The sequence below is a fragment of the Ascaphus truei genome, chromosome 5 (genome assembly GCF_040206685.1).
Source record: "Ascaphus truei isolate aAscTru1 chromosome 5, aAscTru1.hap1, whole genome shotgun sequence".
NCBI classification, from domain to species: Eukaryota; Metazoa; Chordata; class Amphibia; order Anura; family Ascaphidae; genus Ascaphus; species Ascaphus truei.
In genome coordinates, this window is record NC_134487.1 from 264,480,516 (window position 1) to 264,491,821 (window position 11,306).

At 37.6% G+C, this 11,306-nt stretch overlaps 1 protein-coding gene across 5 annotated transcripts in view; it reads left to right on the forward strand.

The window, feature by feature from the left end:
• Positions 1–11,306, forward strand: part of LOC142495890 (protocadherin alpha-C2-like) — a 215,841-nt gene that overhangs the window by 55,009 nt on the left and 149,526 nt on the right. The window lies entirely within an intron of this gene.

Genomic DNA, 11,306 nt, shown 5'->3' on the forward strand with positions numbered 1-11,306 from the left:
AAAATCAATTGAACTGGTTTTAAAGAAATCAATTGACAGAGAGCAAACTCCTCTGTACAATGTAACACTTACTGCCTTTGATGGGGGCAAACCAAGATTAAGTGGCACAACCCAACTTCTGATCACAGTGCAAGATGTCAATGATAACGCTCCATTTTTTGAGCAACCTTTATACGAGGTCAATTTAGTAGAAAATGCTGTTAAAGGGACATTGGTCATACAACTCAAAGCTTCTGATCTGGATCAAGGAGAGAATGGAGAAATTAAATACAAATTTAGCTACCTTGTTCCACCTGAAGTAATATCCACGTTTAGTTTAGATCAGCATACAGGAGATATAATAGTGAAGGGAGTAGTAGACTATGAAAATCTAAATCTCTATGAAATTCAAATCAACGCCATTGATGAAGGTCACAATCCTATGATGGGGCACTGCAAAATCTTGATTACAATTCTGGATGTGAATGATAATCCCCCTGAGTTGACCGTTACTTCACTATCTGTTCCTGTTCCTGAAGACTCATCACCAGGAACAGTGGTTGCAATCATCAGTGTCCATGATAAAGATTCAGGAGTGAATGGCAAGGTTACCTGTTACATTAATGAACAGATTCCTTTTAAAATAAAAGCTTCATTTATGGAGTACTTTTCCCTGACAGTGGATGGACCATTGGATCGAGAAGCTGTATCTCAATATGAAGTTATAATTACAGCTAGAGATGGAGGTCTCCCATCTCTTTCAATTACAAAAAATATTCGAGTTGACATAAGTGACGTAAATGACAATGCCCCTTCTTTTCAACAATATTCCCATACTATTTTTATCACAGAAAACAACCCCCCAGGTTCTTATGTATATACTGCATCAGCTGATGACTCTGATTTAGATCAGAATTCATTTATAACTTACTCACTTGTTGAAGATACCATCGATGGACTACCCATGTCTTCCTATATCTCGGTTAATCCAGAAAATGGTAACGTTTTCGCCCTGCTGTCATTTGATCAAGAACAGGTTGCATATTTTCAGTGTAAAATAAAAGCAACTGATGCAGGAATACCTCCATTAACCAACAGTTTGATGTTGAATGTATTCATTGTGGACATCAATGACAATTCTCCTGTATTTACATCTCCTTCTTTGTCCACTAGTGGGTCCACAAATAATGTGATGGTTCCAAAGTCATCCAAAGCAGGCGACTTAGTCACAAAAGTTAAAGCTGTTGATGCAGATTCTGGATATAATGCATGGCTTTCCTACGATTTTAAGGATATAAAAAAGGATGTCGAAAAAATACCATTTCGTATTGGTCATCATACTGGGGAAGTCATTGTCACGCGTCCGTTTGAAGAATCAGACAGACAGGAATATAGACTGTGTATTATGGCAAAGGATCATGGAGAACCACAAATGTCCACTATGGTGAATGTTACATTCTCATTGGTGGAAACCCTCCAAGATGGTACAATAGAAACTATTCAGACAGGTAGAACATCTGAAGATTTCTCTGATGCAAATTTGTACCTAATCATATCTATTTGCTCGATTTCCTGTGTGTTCCTCATTACACTCATCGCTTACACTGTTATAAGGTGGCAAAAGTATATGAAAGAGCTAAATGAACTAAGAAAATGTAATATTTTCTCATCTACAACTGGCAGTTTGACTAATACCCAACAGCAGCAGTACAATGTGTGGTTAAATGCTGTCTCCAAAAATGACTTAGTAGTTTTCACTCCTAGTTATCCACAATCGTCAGAAAGAGAATTTAACTACCAACAAGAGTTCATCGATAACTCCACATTGAAGGTGAGATTATATGATACTGTAACCTAATTTTACAAACAAACTCATGTTTTTTAAATTACAAGTGCATGTAATGAAACCAATTTAAAAGGAGGCGTTTGAGTGGGGTACTCTTGTGAGGTCCAAGATTTTATTCTTTGGTCACTTTGAATTATTTAACATAGATATGAAGGTACTTTTCCCACCACTGTTTAGATTGGAAAAAAAAGTTGGAATACCTGATGCTAAAGTAAAGATTTCAACATTGACTAGCGTTGACTCCAGTGGCTACTGTGGCATATCATGTGTTGAAGATACCTCAACAATGACTGTAAAAACATTAGGTTAATGTAGTAATAAGTTTTTGAAATAAAACTAAAGTAATGAACGATGAGAAAAAACTATAGGTTATAGGAGATTCTCTCGGTGTCTCATAGTGTTAAGAAAATGAAATCTTTAAGATATGTATTTAAATAATGTATTTTTAAAGTATTGCATAGGACATTGCTTTTTTTGGCACTGTACACAACAGTAATATCAATTATATTTTGATTTTCCAACAACTGAAAAAAAAACCACATGGTTTAATAACCCCAAAGAAAACAATCTAGAAAGCACAGACCAACAGAATAATTCATACCCCAGAAAGAGCACCTGAGCATAAGTAACCATCTAATATTTATAATGTATCAGGAGATGTTACTGTAGTAAATCACAGTTTTCTCCCTATGCCAGAGTCAGTATGTTTTTGATGCCATTTTGTTGTTATCTCCAATACTTGTAGAGTTTTTCATTCTTTGATACTCTTATCTGTTCTTGTATGTTGCCTTCTAACATGCTCAATTACTTTCTTATTTACTCTGTTCCTTCTAAACCAGTTTGCCCATTACATAAAATGATTCTAGGCTAGTTGTTCATTTAACAGTTGTGGAATGTGTAGGACTATTTAAGAATATGGAACGAGAATATACATGTATTAGTTGGTTTGCTTTGTGAATTAGTAAAAAAAATCAACTAGCTTCTTATATGACATTATGTTTGTTGTGTTCAGTGAGGAAATACATCACATTGATATCGGAAAGATATTTGTGCAAGTGTCAGTATGTGCTTGTTCTTAGTTTTCCAAATCAAGTAAAATTCATCAAGAATAAAAATCTCCTTATTATTGGTCCAGAATCTCTGAACAACTATTCAATGTATGAACAAATGTCTTATAATGGAATGTTTCAATTGTTGCAACTCAACATATGTGTAAACATATTACACGAGTATATGATGTCAAGCATCAGTGCAGAAATATTTAATTATCAGTAATATTATTTAGACTGTGCCATTTTAACATTCAAAATGATTTAATAAATACATTTATATTTGCTTTATTCCATGACGGAATACAACATTTTGAGACTGAAAGTTAGTTTAAGCAACTGCATGCCAATGTATGTTCTTAGCTTCCATACCCAATAAAAATAAATCATCAACATATCTTTTTTTTTTTTTACCAGTAGTCCCCACGACCTTGAAAAATATTACATATATTAAACCATTTGTATTGCTGAGTGGAGCAAAAAGACTTACAACTGTTTTTTTTTTTGGTTTATAATAAATTAAAATTTGATACTGATTGCTAAAATTTAACTTCAGAGTTTAGTGCTCCACAGGAGGGTTCTCTATTTTGTTACAATGTTACACACATAGGAATCACACTTAAAATCTTATTTTGTTTCCTTATATTCTTTCTGTTTATAAAAAAAACAGCGTGTTGTGAAATTGCTCATATCTTTGAGGCTGACAGTATTTTACTTTTGTGAGGGTGTGTCAACAGAAAGCTTCTCTGCTAGAAAAGAGGAGAGAGTTTGGTTTTATACATTCAGTCACAAATGTTTTATAATTACTTACTGATTCATACATATAATAATGTATACATTTGTTATTATGTCTCATTTTCTTTTACTTTCTCAAAACTGTAACAAGTTAAATGTTGAAGTTGAAATATCAGGTTCCTCTCTCCAGATTCGATGTGCATTGTGATATTTTTTAGCAGACCAACATTAGAAGGCTGTGACAGCTTTTATCATAAACAAGCAAGATAAAGGCAGCACTCAAAAACTCACGGTCTGTAGATCCTTACAAGGAGACAACTTACAAAGGTGAACGAAAAATATTATAGCAGTTTATTTCCTAGAGTGTGAAACAATTACAATGTTTCTGTCCTCCAAATGCCTTTTATCAGCTAAGACGAAGCCCTATCTGTGAGGGTGAAACGCGTAGAGGGGGAGAATGCGGTGTTAGCCCTTGTGTGTATTACCAATAAAGTTTGTTGAAGAACTCCAGGAGCCTCTCTGATTCAGACATGCGCAGTTGCGCCGAATCCACCATTGTTTCCTGACTACATCAAGACGGTGGCACGCAGGAGCAGCCGAGGAGAGCGGGTCCCAGACCGGAGATGCAGGTGAGGTGAGTTAACAATTATCCCCCTGCACCGGTCGATACTGTGGCCAAACGGAGCTCCCTCGTGTTATGCCCCAGTGTCTGATATTATCAGATCACTGCACTGCACACGGAAGCGCAGGACAGACTCTTTGACATTAAGTATTATTGTAGCTTTTGGTTGACCAACATTATAAGGTATCAAAACCTACATCAACTCTGCCTTTCTCCAGAAACATTACGGCGACTGGAACTTTGAACTACTTTCTTCTCTCCAGAGCTTTGGCCATTTTAAGACTACACATATACCCATTTTTCCCGCTTCATTGCAGCACAAGAAACAGCCTATTTTCAACTGGTTTTAACTGATTGGCCGGCAAAGCTGGCCAATCAGAGGAAGTAACTTGCTTGTTGGTGATCCAACAAGTAAAAAGAAAAACCGGGGAAACTAAAATATAAAATAAACCTTGTCAAAGTGCACTGTAAAATAAATAAAGTGCACTAAATTATGGAGGTGAGTTTCAATAAATCCAAGTTAGGGGACACCGAGCAGAGCACTCCATCTAATGCCCACTGGGAGGCAAATTCTGACACCGTCCCAGTGGACTCGGCATGAGCATACTCTGCCCGAAACAGCACAGTATTCCTATTCAGGAGAAGCACAGACCATGCTTTTCCATAATCTTAAATCTGACTGGTGAACATTAAAAGAATGTTCATTCAGTCCAGTGGCTGAGAGCTGGAAGTTATGAACTGTACTGTGGTAAACTTAATGGCTCCTCAGTGTGTGTGTGTGTGTGTGTGTATGTGTGTGTATATATGTATGTATATATATATATTTAAAAAATAATATCTATATATATATATAACACAAACAAAAGAAACAAAGAGTAGCACTATCAATGTGATGTGTGAGTTCTAATGTGAAATAAAAAAGAAGAATTATTATTTATATCTCAAATTGTAGTGCCAGTGTGGTGATGCTAAATAATTAATATACAATAATAAGAGAAAAAATAAAAAAATACAATTATTCCGTGAAAAAGGAGAACAAACCAGTCCAAGTGATGGAAAAAATAGATGAAAAAAAGAGTCCAGGAAAAATGATGATTTAAATAATATCAGTCACAGTATAGAGTAGGCACGGCTTCTTGATTGATCTAGCCAGATCAAGGAAATCTAAGAGAAAAAGACAAAAAGAAGCGCCAGCTCCATGGCATAATATTGTATGTACAAAGATAATTTTATTTAAAAAGAAGAGTGGCCGCCAGGACATGCACTCACTTCAATGTATAAAAAAGCATTCATGGGAGACAATCTGTAAGCCGTGAGGAACTGCCAGAGGATTTAGAGCCAGACAATATGGTATAGATGTATACAGTAGGTAAGCAGCAGATACTTATCCGTTGCTGGATGGAAGGTAGTCAGAGCGTCCACTCTATATCAACAAGGGGGAATATGGTATTCACGGATAGCTGGTACACCGTCCAGTGTTGCAGGAAAGAGTCCCAGTGTGAGCTGATACACTTTGTGTGTAAAGCGCAAGAATGCGATCACAGCAGCCTGTCACCAGAGTGCCTTACTCCGCTACACGCAGCTCTACTTAACCCGGAAGTATCCTCTGCTCAACCTCCTCGTGTGGAGTATAGACTGGCAAACTTCAAAGAAGTCACTCACGTGACGAAACGCGTCGGAAGTCGTGACGTAGTGTTGCACTGACATCATCACGCCGGTTGAGAACTGTCTCGAGGTTTGCCAGTCTATACTCCACACGAGGAGGTTGATAAAGGTCCTGCTTCTAGGACTGAAACGTCGGTGTATGTGCCAGTTCTCTACAATACATTTGTTTGATATCTTCTCTGAGTGTGCTGTCTCTTTTTTGCCACGTGGCCCTGGGATTCTGGAACTGCCTGGTAAGGAGCCTATATATATTTATTCTCCTTATGGGATAAACACCTACTTCTTATTATATGTGAGTGCCATCTGTTTTTCTCTTTTTCTCATATATATATATATATATATATATATATATATATATATATATATATATATATATATATATATATATTTGTATCCCCCTGAGGAAGGTCCCATTCTGTAGGACCGAAACGTTGGGTTTCTGGATGTATTTTTGCTTTCACTAATACACTTTGATTTTCAACATTGAGTGCTGTCTCTTGTTTACCAATCCTTGGAACGGTAACGTATAACTATATATATATATATATATATATATATATATAAACACTGAAGAAGGATCCTACTTTACAGTATAATACTGATATAGGTACTATAGTTCAACTAGGTTTGAAAAATAATTGGATCTCAGAAGAAACCAAACGCTTTCTAACACAGACACATCCAATCCTTCTCCTCCTATATAGACTGCCCAAAATACACAAGTTTCAAACAATAACAATTCAAACAATAACACCACCTGGCAGGACGGATTATTTCATCCAGGGGCTCCTTATTCCATCTGTTATCGCATGTTGTGGACTTTTATCTACACGTTAAAGTCATTAAATTGCTATCTTGCATCAAAGTCACTACTGATTTTATTAATCATATTTTATCAATACCGTAGATTACAAAGAAATTTAAAGTGGTAACCTTAGATAGATAGTCCAGTCTTTACATTCCTGTGACATATTGGTTTTATGAGAGTACACTGCCCGAATATCCCTGTCCCCTAAACATTTGCATTCACGATGGGTTATAATACACACACCAAAAGAGTGGGAGAATTTCAATTCAGTAGTGTCTCCAGTTCTATCTATCTATCTATCTATCTATCTATCTATCTATCTATCTATCTATCTATCTATCTATCTATCTATCTATCTATCTATCCATCCATCCATCCATCCATCCATCCATCCATCCATCCATCCATCCATCCATCCATCCATCCATCCATCCATCCATCCATCCATCCATCTATCTATCTATCTATCTATCTATCCTCGATCATCCCTCCCAATTAATTAGGGAGAAATGCCTGTGCTACCTGACTGTGAAATATGCAAAGTAAATTTAAACAAGTTCCACCCACACTTCCTAAAATAAGTTCCATGCCCACTATGGAGAGTTGATAAGCCTAAGGCACCAACCTAATGATTGGAATGGTACACTCATGTCAGACCCAATAGGACGCAAACCCACCACCACTGCTTTTCTAAGCAGCAGCTCTAGTAGTGTGAACTAAACCAGCAGGTGGGTAGCATCACAGGTACATCATACTTTTGAGCTGCTCACTACACAGACGTAATTAATCCAGCTACTTCTGTAGCATATCTCACAAGTATGTCAGGTGTGCTCCACAAGCAACATTTCTATTATATACTCATAGTTGTGATTATGTGATTGCCGGGTGCCCTCAACTATGTGGATACAAATTGGATGATGCACATGACCTTATAGTCTCCAACTGTACTCCATAATGCCTTTGTGACCTTGTGTATATGCAACCTAACGTGATTGAGGATATCATCAGTTATGCACCAACAATTATTTGTGGTATACATTATAGTGCAAATATAGTGGGACATATTCATTTGGTGCCATGAACTTATGTTTTTCACAAATATTTTATACATATATATGTGAGAACTCTACAGAGGATCTCATTAGAAATATATATATATAATTCAATGCAGCAATACATTCCCTCCCCCCTTTTTTTCTTATTTGTACAATGTATAATTCTACATTCTTACCTAAGTGGACAGTTGTTTGGTGCTCCAGTTATAAATCTGTAAAAATCGTGATTGTGTGACTAACATAAAAGCTGCTTCAGTTAGTGTTACTCAGAAGCTACAATGTATCCTTATATTAGTAAGGTACCATTATCTATTGTTGCTGTTTGCAGCTCAAACTGCTGAGAACATTGGCAAAAAATTATCACAAACAGGTAAGTGTTACAAAAATCTTGTACTACCTGGGAGGTGGGCTAAAAGCTACTTTAGAAATCAAAGGATGCTTTCAAACTCAATAAAAATGGCATTAAGAGTTGAATAATAAAAAAAACCAGTAAGTATTATCTAATACTAAAGAACTGATTTATTAAAAAAAAACCTCAGATAAGATTGCACATGTTTTGCTGCTTCATATAGTTCATATATACAGTGGCGAGAAAAAGTTTGTGAACCACAATGATAACTATGAAAAACTCCATAGTTTTTACATGATAGCCTTCTTGAATAAAAACTAGTCTTTTAATAAATATCCAATATGGTTTATATTAACCAATTCCATGTTTTTTGTAACCAAATAATGTATGAATTAGACAAAAAATGAGTAATTAAGAGTCAGTATATGTGGAAAAGTAAGTGAAACCCTGGTTTTATCAGCAAAATTAAAGGGGATAATTAGAATCAGGTGTTCAAATAATTATTTAGATCTTCAGGTCTGAGTTTGGGAGACCCCACCCTATATAAAAATGAGAAACTTTGTGAGTTTTGTCTTCACCATACTGGTGTGTGGAAACACGTCATGCCATGATCAAAATAAATCTCTGAGGATCACAGAAAAGCAGTTATTGATGCTCATCAGTCTGAAAGGATTACAAAACAATTTCTAAGGATTGGGGCTCCACCAATCTACTGTCAGAGAAATGCAGGAAATTCAAGACAACAGTCACTCTACCCAGGTACGGTTGTCCTACCAATATCTCTCTAAGAACAAAGGGGCAAATTATCCAGGAAATCACAAAGAACCGTAGAGTAAAATCCAAGGATCAGCAGGGCACTCTCGCCTTGGCTAATGTGAGTGTTCACGACTCAACTATCAAAAAAACATTGAACAAGAATGGTATTCATGGAAGGATAGCCATGAGGAAACCACTGCTTTCTAAAAAGAACAGTGCTGCCGTTGGAAGTTTGCCAAGCAGCACATAGATGATCCACAAGACTTCAGGAAAATTGTTCCTCGACAGATTAGTCAAAGATAGGATTTTTTTTGTCACCAATGAGAAACGTTATGTTTGGTAAAAATGAAAACTGCGTTCGGACAGAAGAAACTCATCCCAACCATTAAGCATGATGGTGGGGGTGGGATGGTTTGGGGCTGCTGTGCTCCCTCGGGATGTGTACGGCTTCCCATCATTGACAGAACACTGAATTCTGCATGATATCAGAAGATTCTAGAGGAGAATGTCAGGCCATCCATCTGTGAGCTGAAGTGAAAGTGGGTCATTCAGCAAGACAATGATCCTAAACATAAAAGCTGATCTACAAAAGATGGCTGCAGCAGAAGAAATTCCACATTTTAGAATGACCTAGTCAAAGTCTGGACCTAAACTCCATCGAAATGTTGTGGCAGGAGCAGATGCAAGCTGTTCATGCAAGGAAGCCTTCAAATTAGATAAAGCAGTTCTGTAAGGAGGAATGGGTCAAAATTCCTCAAAACCGATGTGAGAGACTGACCAGCAGTTACAGGAAACGCGTTGTTTAAGTTATTCCTATTCAAGGGGTACTTAATCTAAAGGTTCACATACTTTTTTAGACATGGATATTGAATGTTGAATCATTTGTGGATAAATAAATATTGAAAAAGTATCATATTTTTGTGTCATTTGTTTGATCAGGTTATCGTTATCAATTATTATGACTTAGATTAAGACGTAATAACATTTTTGGTTTAAAATATGTGAAATGTACAGTATGTGAAAATCATGTGGTTCACAAACTTTTTCTTGCCACTGAACATATCATTATTATCATCTTCAGCCCTTAAGACCATCCGGATATTGTAGTTCTAGTTCTTTGTTCTCCATAATGCGTGTATAATGCATACTACATTCAACGAAAGCTGGTAAACTAACTAGCAATCATCACTGCTGTACAATTAAGCTATATAAGAATGGGGCTAAACTCCCAACTTTAAATTTAAGGCTGTAATGCCGTCTCTGAGGCAGCAGGGAAAAAAACGGGCAAAGAAACTTCATAAACTTGCTAGTGATTTACTAAAGTGTTTTTTTTAAAATGCCGTGGCTGGCAAAACTATTAACGCACCCAAAACACAACCCTTATTTAGTAAATATCTGTATGCTGCTACAAACGTTATGTCGCGCAAGGCATGCCAACACGGAAGTAAACATGCCGCATAAGCTTGATAAATGGTGACCTATGGGGGTGCAACTTTATCTACAGTATGTTTTTTGCATTGGTTTTTAAGGGGTTTGCTGATTTTCAAATTCTTACAGTATATCCCCCAATGTGCTTCTCTCTGTAAGGCCTCGGCCAGGGTGGCGCTGAGTGGGCGGGCGCGCTCACACTGGCTTCTATGAAACACATTGCGGCAATGTGTGTGGCCTGCGCATGCTCGGTGCTTAGATTTGATTTTGCTGCTCGCAAGCGCATCACGTGAGCGGATCGCCCAATGAGGGCGAACCAGCTCCGTGACGTCATGGCTGCGCCCCCAGACGAGCGCGCACCTAGCCGGCCTCAAATCGCCCGGCCGCGCAGGGCTGGCACATGAGTGCCAGCGCGCCGCTCCCTGCCTGGCCGCAGCCTTAGATTACCCTCCGTAGGATAAAAAGGGTGCACTGTATCTGCAGATATTGACACATTGAACTTTTGAGTTAATTTGCAATTGGGCTAAATCTAGGAAAGCTGCTAATGTATATGTGCTGAAGAAGCAGGTGGTATTATCAGGTTTGTGTATTCTTTTGACCCAAGGAAAAACAGCTGCACTGGAAATGCAAACATTGATACACCATATTACAATTGTGTAACAAATTGCTAACATTGTTAATGAAAATTAGACCTTTTGTTTTCCCTGGAACATAAGAAAATTTGATTTCTTAATGAAGTCCCAAATTGGCTCAGCAGAAACAAGCTTTCTAGTTCCTCAGCTGACCTCTCCTAACATTGCTTATCTATGAGCAACACACGAGAGGACCAGGGGCGAAACAGCGTGAAGCCCTGCAGCACAGGTAAGGACCGGGGAAAGGGTGAAGAAAGGGGATCTTTAGAAATGCCAGAATGGTGTTCCTGCTGCTAAAATAAGTGCCGGAGCGGTGTTCCAGCGAGAGGAAGATGGGCATCTCACTGGGGACTACATCTCACCAGGTGCAGTCAAACTGGCT